General features: G+C 44.7%; 5 non-coding genes across 5 annotated transcripts; all 5 read left to right on the forward strand.

Annotated features, from left to right (window-relative positions):
* The first annotated feature begins 4,129 nt into the window (after window positions 1-4,129).
* TRNAG-CCC (transfer RNA glycine (anticodon CCC)) lies at window positions 4,130-4,201 on the forward strand. Its single transcript has one exon. It is a non-coding gene; the product is annotated as a tRNA-Gly (tRNA).
* A 4,713-nt stretch (window positions 4,202-8,914) lies between these two features.
* Window positions 8,915-8,986, forward strand: TRNAG-CCC (transfer RNA glycine (anticodon CCC)). Its single transcript has one exon. It is a non-coding gene; the product is annotated as a tRNA-Gly (tRNA).
* Window positions 8,987-10,501: 1,515 nt separating this feature from the next.
* Window positions 10,502-10,573, forward strand: TRNAG-CCC (transfer RNA glycine (anticodon CCC)). Its single transcript has one exon. It is a non-coding gene; the product is annotated as a tRNA-Gly (tRNA).
* Window positions 10,574-12,100: 1,527 nt separating this feature from the next.
* TRNAG-CCC (transfer RNA glycine (anticodon CCC)) lies at window positions 12,101-12,172 on the forward strand. The gene has a single exon. It is a non-coding gene; the product is annotated as a tRNA-Gly (tRNA).
* Window positions 12,173-13,700: 1,528 nt separating this feature from the next.
* On the forward strand, window positions 13,701-13,772 carry TRNAG-CCC (transfer RNA glycine (anticodon CCC)). The gene has a single exon. It is a non-coding gene; the product is annotated as a tRNA-Gly (tRNA).
* Window positions 13,773-14,569: the final 797 nt, after the last annotated feature.

Raw genomic sequence — 14,569 nt, forward strand, 5'->3', positions numbered from 1 at the left:
GGGCAAGCCCTCACCGGGTAGATCTCTGGCTCCCAGTTAAAATCAAATCCTGAGCATGCTAGCGCTAGGATCAAAGAGAGAGGAGAGGGTTAGAGAGCTGCTATCTTGGTAAAGGCCTGAAACTGCTAGTTCCCAAGAGGGTCTGCACTTTCAGTTATGACTGACTGTGAGACGAGAAGATGAAGATTTTCTGCACCCAGCATACATTGCAGCATGCTTAGGCAAATGAGGAGCGAGACCCACCAATCCCTCGCCACTTCGCTGAAAGCTCCTCCTCTGCATAAAGAGAACACTTTTACAAGGGAGCAGAGTGGCGCAGCGGAAGCGTGCTGGGCCCATAACCCAGAGGTCGATGGATCGAAAGCATCCTCTGCTATAATATTTCTTGTTTTTTCTTCTGAGAACCAATCTGTCATTTCCACGCTACCAGCAAGGAAAAGCGCAGGCTTGTGCTAGCTATGTGAGAAAAGACTTCTCAACTATCTGTCTCTGCTGAAATACAAGAGAGTGATCGCCAAAGGATCAACCCCATACTTTGAAAGTAAAGATACCCAATTATAAGCATAAATGACTGGTGGGACCGTCACACGTTTTTCTGGGCATGCTTTGAATGTCATTCTTGCCTTTTCGTTCTGCTCTTATCATTCTCCTGGGCATTTCATGGAAGGCACTCTCTTTCTCTTCGCTGCTTTGCTTCCAATGCTGCCTAAATATGTTCATTTCCACTATTTGTACTACTGCTTTCCATTTCTTCTCTTCTGCACAGATTTGGCCTTGGTTTCAATCCCCAGTTTCTTACCCTCTACAAAAAACTTTCTACTGCTTTTCATGTTGGTATCTAAACCAAATGCACCATTGAAACTGGTGCAAGATAGTCATTGAACTCGGGGTTGTAATCTTTAGAACCGAGAGCAACCACATCATAGGGCGTTGGTGGTATAGTGGTGAGCATAGCTGCTGCCCAAGCAGTTGACCCGGGTTCGATTCCCGGCCAATGCAGTGCAAATTTTTATATGTTCTCCAAGCAGGATTTGTTTTAATGCAACATGTCACAAAACGGAAATATCATGAACAGATTAAGCAGACGTTAAATTAAAAAAAAAATGAAATACTTAGGCAGGCATCTCGATCGCCCCATCTGCTACATTCATTGTCCTATTAGATGCTATTTTCCAAAAAGCAGAGTCACCACTCACATGTGCTGGTAATAAATATGTTGCGGGCGGTAGACAATGAAAGGGCTGAACCCCGACCAGATATTCTAACTCTAGCATCTCTATATTAAAAAGCATTTCTAGGCAATATCTAGCATGTGAATAAAAGTAGGCAAGATCCACCGATGAATCTGGCAAAAGTCCCCAACGATTTTGTGCACACTTGTTCTCTCACCTGAATGCAGCGCCACCTTGTAGCCATCGGATGTAACTGCAGCTCACAAAATGTTATATCAGAGAGCAAGTTGAGAGGACTCCAAGAGGCAGATGTCCATGGAAAGAGCCTCTCACGACAGCAGGAAGGTTGGATATTTCAAGATGGCAACATTTCCTGTCCAGCGTCCTCTCACGTCCCGAACGCTCCCAAACACTCAAAAGCCTCACACCGGGCAAGCCCTCACCGGGTAGATCTCTGGCTCCCAGTTAAAATCAAATCCTGAGCATGCTAGCGCTAGGATCAAAGAGAGAGGAGAGGGTTAGAGAGCTGCTATCTTGGTAAAGGCCTGAAACTGCTAGTTCCCAAGAGGGTCTGCACTTTCAGTTATGACTGACTGTGAGACGAGAAGATGAAGATTTTCTGCACCCAGCATACATTGCAGCATGCTTAGGCAAATGAGGAGCGAGACCCACCAATCCCTCGCCACTTCGCTGAAAGCTCCTCCTCTGCATAAAGAGAACACTTTTACAAGGGAGCAGAGTGGCGCAGCGGAAGCGTGCTGGGCCCATAACCCAGAGGTCAATGGATCGAAACCATCCTCTGCTATAATATTTCTTGTTTTTTCTTCTGAGAACCAATCTGTCATTTCCACGCTACCAGCAAGGAAAAGCGCAGGCTTGTGCTAGCTATGTGAGAAAAGACTTCTCAACTATCTGTCTCTGCTGAAATACAAGAGAGTGATCGCCAAAGGATCAACCCCATACTTTGAAAGTAAAGATACCCAATTATAAGCATAAATGACTGGTGGGACCGTCACACGTTTTTCTGGGCATGCTTTGAATGTTATTCTTGCCTTTTCGTTCTGCTCTTATCATTCTCCTGGGCATTTCATGGAAGGCACTCTCTTTCTCTTCGCTGCTTTGCTTCCAATGCTGCCTAAATATGTTCATTTCCACTATTTGTACTACTGCTTTCCATTTCTTCTCTTCTGCACAGATTTGGCCTTGGTTTCAATCCCCAGTTCCTTACCCTCTACAAGAAACTTTCTACTGCTTTTCATGTTGGTATCTAAACCAAATGCACCATTGAAACTGGTGCAAGATAGTCATTGAACTCGGGGTTGTAATCTTTAGAACCGAGAGCAACCACATCATTGGGTGTTGGTGGTATAGTGGTGAGCATTGCTGCTTCCCAAGCAGTTGACCCGGGTTCAATTCCCGGCCAATGCAGTGCAAATTTTTATATGTTCTCCAAGCAGGATTTGTTTTAATGCAACATGTCACAAAACGGAAATATCATGAACAGATTAATCAGACGTTAGATTAAAAAAAAAATGAAATACTTAGGCAGGCATCTCGATCGCCCCATCTGCTAAATTCATTGTCCTATTAGATGCTATTTTCCAAAAAGCAGAGTCACCACTCACATGTGCTGGTAATAAATATGTTGCGGGCGGTAGACAATAAAAGGGCTGAACCCCGACCAGACATTCTAACTCTAGCATCTCTATATTAAAAAGCATTTCTAGGCAATATCTAGCATGTGAATAAAAGTAGGCAGGATCCACCGATGAATCTGGCAAAAGTCCCCAACGATTTTGTGCACACTTGTTCTCTCACCTGAATGCAGCGCCACCTTGTAGCCATCGGATGTAACTGCAGCTCACAAAATGTTATATCAGAGAGCAAGTTGAGAGGACTCCAAGAGGCAGATGTCCATGGAAAGAGCCTCTCACGACAGCAGGAAGGTTGGATATTTCAAGATGGCAACATTTCCTGTCCAGCGTCCTCTCACGTCCCGAACGCTCCCAAACGCTCAAAAGCCTCACACCGGGCAAGCCCTCACCGGGTAGATCTCTGGCTCCCAGTTAAAATCAAATCCTGAGCATGCTAGCGCTAGGATCAAAGAGAGAGGAGAGGGTTAGAGAGCTGCTATCTTGGTAAAGGCCTGAAACTGCTAGTTCCCAAGAGGGTCTGCACTTTCAGTTATGACTGACTGTGAGACGAGAAGATGAAGATTTTCTGCACCCAGCATACATTGCAGCATGCTTAGGCAAATGAGGAGCGAGACCCACCAATCCCTCGCCACTTCGCTGAAAGCTCCTCCTCTGCATAAAGAGAACACTTTTACAAGGGAGCAGAGTGGCGCAGCGGAAGCGTGCTGGGCCCATAACCCAGAGGTCGATGGATCGAAACCATCCTCTGCTATAATATTTCTTGTTTTTTCTTCTGAGAACCAATCTGTCATTTCCACGCTACCAGCAAGGAAAAGCGCAGGCTTGTGCTAGCTATGTGAGAAAAGACTTCTCAACTATCTGTCTCTGCTGAAATACAAGAGAGTGATCGCCAAAGGATCAACCCCATACTTTGAAAGTAAAGATACCCAATTATAAGCATAAATGACTGGTGGGACCGTCACACGTTTTTCTGGGCATGCTTTGAATGTCATTCTTGCCTTTTCGTTCTGCTCTTATCATTCTCCTGGGCATTTCATGGAAGGCACTCTCTTTCTCTTCGCTGCTTTGCTTCCAATGCTGCCTAAATATGTTAATTTCCACTATTTGTACTACTGCTTTCCATTTCTTCTCTTCTGCACAGATTTGGCCTTGGTTTCAATCCCCAGTTTCTTACCCTCTACAAGAAAGTTTCTACTGCTTTTCATGTTGGTATCTAAACCAAATGCACCATTGAAACTGGTGCAAGATAGTCATTGAACTCGGGGTTGTAATCTTTAGAACCGAGAGCAACCACATCATAGGGCGTTGGTGGTATAGTGGTGAGCATAGCTGCTTCCCAAGCAGTTGACCCGGGTTCGATTCCCGGCCAATGCAGTGCAAATTTTTATATGTTCTCCAAGCAGGATTTGTTTTAATGCAACATGTCACAAAACGGAAATATCATGAACAGATTAATCAGACGTTAAATTAAAAAAAAAATGAAATACTTAGGCAGGCATCTCGATCGCCCCATCTGCTACATTCATTGTCCTATTAGATGCTATTTTCCAAAAATCAGAGTCACCACTCACATGTGCTGGTAATAAATATGTTGCGGGCGGTAGACAATAAAAGGGCTGAACCCCGACCAGACATTCTAACTCTAGCATCTCTATATTAAAAAGCATTTCTAGGCAATATCTAGCATGTGAATAAAAGTAGGCAAGATCCATCGATGAATCTGGCAAAAGTCCCCAACGATTTTGTGCACACTTGTTCTCTCACCTGAATGCAGCGCCACCTTGTAGCCATCGGATGTAACTGCAGCTCACAAAATGTTATATCAGAGAGCAAGTTGAGAGGACTCCAAGAGGCAGATGTCCATGGAAAGAGCCTCTCACGACAGCAGGAAGGTTGGATATTTCAAGATGGCAACATTTCCTGTCCAACGTCCTCACGTCCCGAACGCTCGCAAACGCTCAAAAGCCTCCCCTCACCGGGTAGATCTCTGGCTCCCAGTTAAAATCAAATCCTGAGCATGCTAGCGCTAGGATCAAAGAGAGAGGAGAGGGTTAGAGAGCTGCTATCTTGGTAAAGGCCTGAAACTGCTAGTTCCCAAGAGGGTCTGCACTTTCAGTTATGACTGACTGTGAGACGAGAAGATGAAGATTTTCTGCACCCAGCATACATTGCAGCATGCTTAGGCAAATGAGGAGCGAGACCCACCAATCCCTCGCCACTTCGCTGAAAGCTCCTCCTCTGCATAAAGAGAACACTTTTACAAGGGAGCAGAGTGGCGCAGCAGAAGCGTGCTGGGCCCATAACCCAGAGGTCGATGGATCGAAAGCATCCTCTGCTATAATATTTCTTGTTTTTTCTTCTGAGAACCAATCTGTCATTTCCACGCTACCAGCAAGGAAAAGCGCAGGCTTGTGCTAGCTATGTGAGAAAAGACTTCTCAACTATCTGTCTCTGCTGAAATACAAGAGAGTGATCGTCAAAGGATCAACCCCATACTTTGAAAGTAAAGATACCCAATTATAAGCATAAATGACTGGTGGGACCGTCACACGTTTTTCTGGGCATGCTTTGAATGTCATTCTTGCCTTTTCGTTCTGCTCTTATCATTCTCCTGGGCATTTCATGGAAGGCACTCTCTTTCTCTTCGCTGCTTTGCTTCCAATGCTGCCTAAATATGTTCATTTCCACTATTTGTACTACTGCTTTCCATTTCTTCTCTTCTGCACAGATTTGGCCTTGGTTTCAATCCCCAGTTCCTTACCCTCTACAAGAAACTTTCTACTGCTTTTCATGTTGGTATCTAAACCAAATGCACCATTGAAACTGGTGCAAGATAGTCATTGAACTCGGGGTTGTAATCTTTAGAACCGAGAGCAACCACATCATAGGGCGTTGGTGGTATAGTGGTGAGCATAGCTGCTTCCCAAGCAGTTGACCCGGGTTCGATTCCCAGCCAATGCAGTGCAAATTTTTATATGTTCTCCAAGCAGGATTTGTTTTAATGCAACATGTCACAAAACGGAAATATCATGAACAGATTAATCAGACGTTAAATTAAAAAAAAAATGAAATACTTAGGCAGGCATCTCGATCGCCCCATCTGCTACATTCATTGTCCTATTAGATGCTATTTTCCAAAAAGCAGAGTCACCACTCACATGTGCTGGTAATAAATATGTTGCGGGCGGTAGACAATGAAAGGGCTGAACCCCGACCAGACATTCTAACTCTAGCATCTCTATATTAAAAAGCATTTCTAGGCAATATCTAGCATGTGAATAAAAGTAGGCAAGATCCACCGATGAATCTGGCAAAAGTCCCCAACGATTTTGTGCACACTTGTTCTCTCACCTGAATGCAGCGCCACCTTGTAGCCATCGGATGTAACTGCAGCTCACAAAATGTTATATCAGAGAGCAAGTTGAGAGGACTCCAAGAGGCAGATGTCCATGGAAAGAGCCTCTCACGACAGCAGGAAGGTTGGATATTTCAAGATGGCAACATTTCCTGTCCAATGTCCTCACGTCCCGAACGCTCCCAAACGCTCAAAAGCCTCACACCGGGCAAGCCCTCACCGGGTAGATCTCTGGCTCCCAGTTAAAATCAAATCCTGAGCATGCTAGCGCTAGGATCAAAGAGAGAGGAGAGGGTTAGAGAGCTGCTATCTTGGTAAAGGCCTGAAACTGCTAGTTCCCAAGAGGGTCTGCACTTTCAGTTATGACTGACTGTGAGACAAGAAGATGAAGATTTTCTGCACCCAGCATACATTGCAGCATGCTTAGGCAAATGAGGAGCGAGACCCACCAATCCCTCGCCACTTCACTGAAAGCTCCTCCTCTGCATAAAGAGAACACTTTTACAAGGGAGCAGAGTGGCGCAGCGGAAGCGTGCTGGGCCCATAACCCAGAGGTCGATGGATCGAAAGCATCCTCTGCTATAATATTTCTTGTTTTTTCTTCTGAGAACCAATCTGTCATTTCCACGCTACCAGCAAGGAAAAGCGCAGGCTTGTGCTAGCTATGTGAGAAAAGACTTCTCAACTATCTGTCTCTGCTGAAATACAAGAGAGTGATCGTCAAAGGATCAACCCCATACTTTGAAAGTAAAGATACCCAATTATAAGCATAAATGACTGGTGGGACCGTCACACGTTTTCCTGGGCATGCTTTGAATGTCATTCTTGCCTTTTCGTTCTGCTCTTATCATTCTCCTGGGCATTTCATGGAAGGCACTCTCTTTCTCTTGGCTGCTTTGCTTCCAATGCTGCCTAAATATGTTCATTTCCACTATTTGTACTACTGCTTTCCATTTCTTCTCTTCTGCACAGATTTGGCCTTGGTTTCAATCCCCAGTTCCTTACCCTCTACAAGAAACTTTCTACTGCTTTTCATGTTGGTATCTAAACCAAATGCACCATTGAAACTGGTGCAAGATAGTCATTGAACTCGGGGTTGTAATCTTTAGAACCGAGAGCAACCACATCATAGGGCGCTGGTGGTATAGTGGTGAGCATAGCTGCTTCCCAAACAGTTGACCCGGGTTCGATTCCCGGCCAATGCAGTGCAAATTTTTATATGTTCTCCAAGCAGGATTTGTTTTAATGCAACATGTCACAAAACGGAAATATCATGAACAGATTAATCAGACGTTAAATTAAAAAAAAAATGAAATACTTAGGCAGGTATCTCGATCGCCCCATCTGCTACAATTATTGTCCTATTAGATGCTATTTTCCAAAAAGCAGAGTCACCACTCACATGTGCTGGTAATAAATATGTTGCGGGCGGTAGACAATGAAAGGGCTGAACCCCGACCAGACATTCTAACTCTAGCATCTCTATATTAAAAAGCATTTCTAGGCAATATCTAGCATGTGAATAAAAGTAGGCAAGATCCACCGATGAATCTGGCAAAAGTCCCCAACGATTTTGTGCACACTTGTTCTCTCACCTGAATGCAGCGCCACCTTGTAGCCATCGGATGTAACTGCAGCTCACAAAATGTTATATCAGAGAGCAAGTTGAGAGGACTCCAAGAGGCAGATGTCCATGGAAAGAGCCTCTCACGACAGCAGGAAGGTTGGATATTTCAAGATGGCAACATTTCCTGTCCAATGTCCTCACGTCCCGAACGCTCCCAAACGCTCAAAAGCCTCACACCGGTCAAGCCCTCACCGGGTAGATCTCTGGCTCCCAGTTAAAATCAAATCCTGAGCATGCTAGCGCTAGGATCAAAGAGAGAGGAGAGGGTTAGAGAGCTGCTATCTTGGTAAAGGCCTGAAACTGCTAGTTCCCAAGAGGGTCTGCACTTTCAGTTATGACTGACTGTGAGACGAGAAGATGAAGATTTTCTGCACCCAGCATACATTGCAGCATGCTTAGGCAAATGAGGAGCGAAACCCACCAATCCCTCGCCACTTCGCTGAAAGCTCCTCCTCTGCATAAAGAGAACACTTTTACAAGGGAGCAGAGTGGCGCAGCGGAAGCGTGCTGGGCCCATAACCCAGAGGTCGATGGATCGAAAGCATCCTCTGCTATAATATTTCTTGTTTTTTCTTCTGAGAACCAATCTGTCATTTCCACGCTACCAGCAAGGAAAAGCGCAGGCTTGTGCTAGCTATGTGAGAAAAGACTTCTCAACTATCTGTCTCTGCTGAAATACAGGAGAGTGATCGCCAAAGGATCAACCCCATACTTTGAAAGTAAAGATACCCAATTATAAGCATAAATGACTGGTGGGACCGTCACACGTTTTTCTGGGCATGCTTTGAATGTCATTCTTGCCTTTTCGTTCTGCTCTTATCATTCTCCTGGGCATTTCATGGAAGGCACTCTCTTTCTCTTCGCTGCTTTGCTTCCAATGCTGCCTAAATATGTTAATTTCCACTATTTGTACTACTGCTTTCCATTTCTTCTCTTCTGCACAGATTTGGCCTTGGTTTCAATCCCCAGTTTCTTACCCTCTACAAGAAAGTTTCTACTGCTTTTCATGTTGGTATCTAAACCAAATGCACCATTGAAACTGGTGCAAGATAGTCATTGAACTCGGGGTTGTAATCTTTAGAACCGAGAGCAACCACATCATAGGGCGTTGGTGGTATAGTGGTGAGCATAGCTGCTTCCCAAGCAGTTGACCCGGGTTCGATTCCCGGCCAATGCAGTGCAAATTTTTATATGTTCTCCAAGCAGGATTTGTTTTAATGCAACATGTCACAAAACGGAAATATCATGAACAGATTAATCAGACGTTAAATTAAAAAAAAAATGAAATACTTAGGCAGGCATCTCGATCGCCCCATCTGCTACATTCATTGTCCTATTAGATGCTATTTTCCAAAAATCAGAGTCACCACTCACATGTGCTGGTAATAAATATGTTGCGGGCGGTAGACAATAAAAGGGCTGAACCCCGACCAGACATTCTAACTCTAGCATCTCTATATTAAAAAGCATTTCTAGGCAATATCTAGCATGTGAATAAAAGTAGGCAAGATCCATCGATGAATCTGGCAAAAGTCCCCAACGATTTTGTGCACACTTGTTCTCTCACCTGAATGCAGCGCCACCTTGTAGCCATCGGATGTAACTGCAGCTCACAAAATGTTATATCAGAGAGCAAGTTGAGAGGACTCCAAGAGGCAGATGTCCATGGAAAGAGCCTCTCACGACAGCAGGAAGGTTGGATATTTCAAGATGGCAACATTTCCTGTCCAACGTCCTCACGTCCCGAACGCTCGCAAACGCTCAAAAGCATCCCCTCACCCGGTAGATCTCTGGCTCCCAGTTAAAATCAAATCCTGAGCATGCTAGCGCTAGGATCAAAGAGAGAGGAGAGGGTTAGAGAGCTGCTATCTTGGTAAAGGCCTGAAACTGCTAGTTCCCAAGAGGGTCTGCACTTTCAGTTATGACTGACTGTGAGACGAGAAGATGAAGATTTTCTGCACCCAGCATACATTGCAGCATGCTTAGGCAAATGAGGAGCGAGACCCACCAATCCCTCGCCACTTCGCTGAAAGCTCCTCCTCTGCATAAAGAGAACACTTTTACAAGGGAGCAGAGTGGCGCAGCGGAAGCGTGCTGGGCCCATAACCCAGAGGTCGATGGATCAAAAGCATCCTCTGCTATAATATTTCTTGTTTTTTCTTCTGAGAACCAATCTGTCATTTCCACGCTACCAGCAAGGAAAAGCGCAGGCTTGTGCTAGCTATGTGAGAAAAGACTTCTCAACTATCTGTCTCTGCTGAAATACAAGAGAGTGATCGTCAAAGGATCAACCCCATACTTTGAAAGTAAAGATACCCAATTATAAGCATAAATGACTGGTGGGACCGTCACACGTTTTTCTGGGCCTGCTTTGAATGTCATTCTTGCCTTTTCGTTCTGCTCTTATCATTCTCCTGGGCATTTCATGGAAGGCACTCTCTTTCTCTTCGCTGCTTTGCTTCCAATGCTGCCTAAATATGTTCATTTCCACTATTTGTACTACTGCTTTCCATTTCTTCTCTTCTGCACAGATTTGGCCTTGGTTTCAATCCCCAGTTCCTTACCCTCTACAAGAAACTTTCTACTGCTTTTCATGTTGGTATCTAAACCAAATGCACCATTGAAACTGGTGCAAGATAGTCATTGAACTCGGGGTTGTAATCTTTAGAACCGAGAGCAACCACATCATAGGGCGTTGGTGGTATAGTGGTGAGCATAGCTGCTTCCCAAGCAGTTGACCCGGGTTCGATTCCCGGCCAATGCAGTGCAAATTTTTATATGTTCTCCAAGCAGGATTTGTTTTAATGCAACATGTCACAAAACGGAAATATCATGAACAGATTAATCAGACGTTAAATTAAAAAAAAAATGAAATACTTAGGCAGGCATCTCGATCGCCCCATCTGCTACATTCATTGTCCTATTAGATGCTATTTTCCAAAAAGCAGAGTCACCACTCACATGTGCTGGTAATAAATATGTTGCGGGCGGTAGACAATGAAAGGGCTGAACCCCGACCAGACATTCTAACTCTAGCATCTCTATATTAAAAAGCATTTCTAGGCAATATCTAGCATGTGAATAAAAGTAGGCAAGATCCACCGATGAATCTGGCAAAAGTCCCCAACGATTTTGTGCACACTTGTTCTCTCACCTGAATGCAGCGCCACCTTGTAGCCATCGGATGTAACTGCAGCTCACAAAATGTTATATCAGAGAGCAAGTTGAGAGGACTCCAAGAGGCAGATGTCCATGGAAAGAGCCTCTCACGACAGCAGGAAGGTTGGATATTTCAAGATGGCAACATTTCCTGTCCAATGTCCTCACGTCCCGAACGCTCCCAAACGCTCAAAAGCCTCACACCGGGCAAGCCCTCACCGAGTAGATCTCTGGCTCCCAGTTAAAATCAAATCCTGAGCATGCTAGCGCTAGGATCAAAGAGAGAGGAGAGGGTTAGAGAGCTGCTATCTTGGTAAAGGCCTGAAACTGCTAGTTCCCAAGAGGGTCTGCACTTTCAGTTATGACTGACTGTGAGACGAGAAGATGAAGATTTTCTGCACCCAGCATACATTGCAGCATGCTTAGGCAAATGAGGAGCGAGACCCACCAATCCCTCGCCACTTCACTGAAAGCTCCTCCTCTGCATAAAGAGAACACTTTTAGAAGGGAGCAGAGTGGCGCAGCGGAAGCATGCTGGGCCCATAACCCAGAGGTCGATGGATCGAAAGCATCCTCTGCTATAATATTTCTTGTTTTTTCTTCTGAGAACCAATCTGTCATTTCCACGCTACCAGCAAGGAAAAGCGCAGGCTTGTGCTAGCTATGTGAGAAAAGACTTCTCAACTATCTGTCTCTGCTGAAACACAACAGAGTGATCGCCAAAGGATCAACCCCATACTTTGAAAGTAAAGATACCCAATTATAAGCATAAATGACTGGTGGGACCGTCACACGTTTTTCTGGGCATGCTTTGAATGTCATTCTTGCCTTTTCGTTCTGCTCTTATCATTCTCCTGGGCATTTCATGGAAGGTACTCTCTTTCTCTTCGCTGCTTTGCTTCCAATGCTGCCTAAATATGTTAATTTCCACTATTTGTACTACTGCTTTCCATTTCTTCTCTTCTGCACAGATTTGGCCTTGGTTTCAATCCCCAGTTTCTTACCCTCTACAAGAAACTTTCTACTGCTTTTCATGTTGGTATCTAAACCAAATGCACCATTGAAACTGGTGCAAGATAGTCATTGAACTCGGGGTTGTAATCTTTAGAACCGAGAGCAACCACATCATAGGGCGTTGGTGGTATAGTGGTGAGCATAGCTGCTTCCCAAGCAGTTGACCCGGGTTCAATTCCCGGCCAATGCAGTGCAAATTTTTATATGTTCTCCAAGCAGGATTTGTTTTAATGCAACATGTCACAAAACGGAAATATCATGAACAGATTAATCAGACGTTAAATTAAAAAAAAAAATGAAATACTTAGGCAGGCATCTCGATCGCCCCATCTGCTACATTCATTGTCCTATTAGATGCTATTTTCCAAAAAGCAAAGTCACCACTCACATGTGCTGGTAATAAATATGTTGCGGGCGGTAGACAATGAAAGGGCTGAACCCCGACCAGACATTCTAACTCTAGCATCTCTATATTAAAAAGCATTTCTAGGCAATATCTAGCATGTGAATAAAAGTAGGCAAGATCCACCGATGAATCTGGCAAAAGTCCCCAACGATTTTGTGCACACTTGTTCTCTCACCTGAATGCAGCGCCACCTTGTAGCCATCGGATGTAACTGCAGCTCACAAAATGTTATATCAGAGAGCAAGTTGAGAGGACTCCAAGAGGCAGATGTCCATGGAAAGAGCCTCTCACGACAGCAGGAAGGTTGGATATTTCAAGATGGCAACATTTCCTGTCCAATGTCCTCACGTCCCGAACGCTCCCAAACGCTCAAAAGCCTCACACCGGGCAAGCCCTCACCGGGTAGATCTCTGGCTCCCAGTTAAAATCAAATCCTGAGCATGCTAGCGCTAGGATCAAAGAGAGAGGAGAGGGTTAGAGAGCTGCTATCTTGGTAAAGGCCTGAAACTGCTAGTTCCCAAGAGGGTCTGCACTTTCAGTTATGACTGACTGTGAGACGAGAAGATGAAGATTTTCTGCACCCAGCATACATTGCAGCATGCTTAGGCAAATGAGGAGTGAAACCCACCAATCCCTCGCCACTTCGCTGAAAGCTCCTCCTCTGCATAAAGAGAACACTTTTACAAGGGAGCAGAGTGGCGCAGCGGAAGCGTGCTGGGCCCATAACCCAGAGGTCGATGGATCGAAAGCATCCTCTGCTATAATATTTCTTGTTTTTTCTTCTGAGAACCAATCTGTCATTTCCACGCTACCAGCAAGGAAAAGCGCAGGCTTGTGCTAGCTATGTGAGAAAAGACTTCTCAACTATCTGTCTCTGCTGAAATACAGGAGAGTGATCGCCAAAGGATCAACCCCATACTTTGAAAGTAAAGATACCCAATTATAAGCATAAATGACTGGTGGGACCGTCACACGTTTTTCTGGGCATGCTTTGAATGTCATTCTTGCCTTTTCGTTCTGCTCTTATCATTCTCCTGGGCATTTCATGGAAGGCACTCTCTTTCTCTTCGCTGCTTTGCTTCCAATGCTGCCTAAATATGTTAATTTCCACTATTTGTACTACTGCTTTCCATTTCTTCTCTTCTGCACAGATTTGGCCTTGGTTTCAATCCCCAGTTTCTTACCCTCTACAAGAAAGTTTCTACTGCTTTTCATGTTGGTATCTAAACCAAATGCACCATTGAAACTGGTGCAAGATAGTCATTGAACTCGGGGTTGTAATCTTTAGAACCGAGAGCAACCACATCATAGGGCGTTGGTGGTATAGTGGTGAGCATAGCTGCTTCCCAAGCAGTTGACCCGGGTTCGATTCCCGGCCAATGCAGTGCAAATTTTTATATGTTCTCCAAGCAGGATTTGTTTTAATGCAACATGTCACAAAACGGAAATATCATGAACAGATTAATCAGACGTTAAATTAAAAAAAAAATGAAATACTTAGGCAGGCATCTCGATCGCCCCATCTGCTACATTCATTGTCCTATTAGATGCTATTTTCCAAAAATCAGAGTCACCACTCACATGTGCTGGTAATAAATATGTTGCGGGCGGTAGACAATAAAAGGGCTGAACCCCGACCAGACATTCTAACTCTAGCATCTCTATATTAAAAAGCATTTCTAGGCAATATCTAGCATGTGAATAAAAGTAGGCAAGATCCATCGATGAATCTGGCAAAAGTCCCCAACGATTTTGTGCACACTTGTTCTCTCACCTGAATGCAGCGCCACCTTGTAGCCATCGGATGTAACTGCAGCTCACAAAATGTTATATCAGAGAGCAAGTTGAGAGGACTCCAAGAGGCAGATGTCCATGGAAAGAGCCTCTCACGACAGCAGGAAGGTTGGATATTTCAAGATGGCAACCTTTCCTGTCCAACGTCCTCACGTCCCGAACGCTCGCAAACGCTCAAAAGCCTCCCCTCACCCGGTAGATCTCTGGCTCCCAGTTAAAATCAAATCCTGAGCATGCTAGCGCTAGGATCAAAGAGAGAGGAGAGGGTTAGAGAGCTGCTATCTTGGTAAAGGCCTGAAACTGCTAGTTCCCAAGAGGGTCTGCACTTTCAGTTATGACTGACTGTGAGACGAGAAGATGAAGATTTTCTGCACCCAGCATACATTG

This window comes from Triturus cristatus, chromosome 11 (genome assembly GCF_964204655.1).
Source record: "Triturus cristatus chromosome 11, aTriCri1.1, whole genome shotgun sequence".
NCBI lineage: Eukaryota > Metazoa > Chordata > Amphibia > Caudata > Salamandridae > Triturus > Triturus cristatus.